This window comes from Scyliorhinus canicula, chromosome 2 (genome assembly GCF_902713615.1).
Source record: "Scyliorhinus canicula chromosome 2, sScyCan1.1, whole genome shotgun sequence".
NCBI lineage: Eukaryota > Metazoa > Chordata > Chondrichthyes > Carcharhiniformes > Scyliorhinidae > Scyliorhinus > Scyliorhinus canicula.
In genome coordinates this window covers 230170206-230172780 of record NC_052147.1, presented here as the reverse complement: position 1 = coordinate 230172780, position 2575 = coordinate 230170206, and the positions used below count along the sequence as shown (strand labels likewise).

The window sequence follows — 2575 nt, the reverse complement described above, 5'->3', positions numbered from 1 at the left end:
CATTGTCTCTGGCAGCTCCCCCTTCCCCAACGCCTCGCTAAATGCCCCCAGTAGGCTTGGCGCCGCAAATTCCTCATAAAATTCCGCCTGTAACAATCCGGCCCCGGAGCCTTCCCAGACTTCATCCCTCTTATGCTTTCCATTACTTCCCTCAGCCCTAAAGGCTCCTCTAGCGCATGCCTCCTCTCCTCATCTAACCCATCCAAGCACCGCCCCATATCCCCATCTTCAACCACCGGATCCGCCCAGTACAATTCCTCATAATATTCCCTGAATGCCTCATTTATCTTCCCCAGCTCTGACACGACCTCCTCCTTCCCTCTTCGTCTTTTGTTGGAGAACTGATTGATTGTTCATCCTCATCTGATATAACGATACATGCTTTGTCTTTCGTTGGAGAACTGGACGAAGCTGTATCCACCTGTTGATCCTGTCTTTTGGTGGACTGGAAGGAAAGAGAAAATGCTGGAAAATCTCAGCATGCCTGGCAGCATCTGTGGGGAGAGAAAAGAGCGAATGTTTCGAGTCCGATGACTCTGTCAAAGCTAACAGACAGACAAAGTGGGAAATATTTATACTGTGGAGTAAGAATGAAAGATTTTGGTGGACAGGCCTTGAGTATTGAGGAATCCACTGCAGGGACCAAATACGTGGGCATAGGATGATTCACCGTACGACTCTGGTGCCAATTTCTCCAAAATGGACAAGTTACCAGTCTGTTCACAGTTGATTTGCTCTCATCAGATTGATCTGCTGTTGCAATTTCACTTTCAGCCTCTGCACACGTCATCGTAGAGCTTTCATAATTATTGTTGTCCTGTGCCGATTGGGTGCTGCTTGTGATCACCTCGGCACAACTGCCAACTGAACTAAATAGACCTTCATAGTCTTCCTCTTCTGGCTCATCATCTGATTCTTCACTTTCCTCATCGTGATCAATGTCATCGTAATTATCATCATTTGCAATGGCTTCTCCGGTAAGGTATGACATTGCACCTGGTATTATGTGTTCATGCAAGAAATGAACAATTTCAAAGTCATGCAGAAACTTCAACCAGCTCTCCCTGCTCTGGAACTTCAGGAGGACTAAAGGAATTGAAGAAGGAGTCATTTGGGATACTTTTTGCAACTGTACTGCCAGTGGCCCGACCCTTATGCTTCTGCTTTGTTTTAATGGTTTTCAATGTGACGTTTTTTTCTTTCTTCCAGTCGATCTGTCACCCTGTGCATCCCATGGTTTTTGGTTCATCAAAGAAGAAAAAATCTGACTCATCAGGCTGCGATTCCATCTGGTATGATTTTGTCACTACCACATCTGTGAAATAATCATTTAGCTCAAACTTAAACTCCAGAGTAAAGCTCATTGGCTGTCCAGGATCTGAAAATTTTACATTTACATCTTGTAGATGCTTTAGGATAGGCTCATCATGCTCCGGTATCATGTCACTCAGCAAATCCACATTTTTGAAGACAGTTAACCAGAATTCTGGAATTCCGTTTGGCTCCTCCATCTCTTCACCTGGTTTATCTTCCTCCACTTTAAGTTTTGCTTTTATCTCATTAGATAACTGTGCCATTATATCTCATTGCCAGTCGCAATGGCTCTCTTTCACCGCACGTCTGGAATGTACAGCTGCTCAATTAGGGCCTCACATGCATCCGTTCCTATGATGGGCCTGTGTTCCGTGTCCACAATGGGAACTGGTATGATATGACTTCTGTTGTCACATTCTCACATGCTTCCAGTGTTGCAATCTCATTTCCATTGTAGTCTTTCAGTTGTCTCGTTTGATTGACGGCTTTCGGTTCAACCCGCAGCCGATTCAAATCGGACAAACTGAGAAGGTTGGCGCTCGTCCCTGTGTCGAGCTTGCATTTGATCAATGTGGCATTCAACATCACTGTAATTGTCCATCTGTCTTCGATGGTATCAGCATCACCATCACAATTGCTGCAACTGGTCAGTAAGATTTCTTCACTCTGCATATTCGGACTCATCGTGTCCTTAGTCGAAATCAGATCAACAAAAAACAGGTCTTCAATGGACATCTCATCAATCGCGTTGACTGATCCTGTTTGGTCTATTGTTGGACGTGGAAAGCATTGCTTGGCAAAGTGATTTGTTTTGCCACACTTGGAAGTTGCCAGTGGACCCAAAGAAAGGGAATTCATTGAATGTTTACAGGATGGCTTTTTGGAACAGCTTGTGATGGAGCCCACGAGGGAACAGGCTATTCTGGACTTAGTGTTATGTAATGAGCCAGAATTGATAAAAGATCTTAAAGTAAGGGAACACTTAGGAAGCAGTGATCATAATATGGTAGAATTCAGTCTGCAATTTGAAAGAAGGAAGGTATAATCAGATGTAAAGGTTTTACAGTTAAATAAAGGTAATTACAGGCGCATGAGGGAGGAACTGATGAAAATCGACTGGAAGCAGAGCCTAGTGGGAAAAACAGTAGAACAGCAATGGCAGGAGTTTCTGGGAGTAATTGAGGACACAGTGCAGAGGTTCATCCCAAAGAAAAGAAAGGTTATCAGAGGGAGGATTAGGCAACCATGGCTGACAAAGGAA

At 44.2% G+C, this 2575-nt stretch overlaps 1 pseudogene; it reads right to left on the bottom strand.

The window, feature by feature from the left end:
- Positions 1-283: 283 nt before the first annotated feature.
- Positions 284-1577, bottom strand: LOC119962313 (annotated as a pseudogene).
- Positions 1578-2575: the final 998 nt, after the last annotated feature.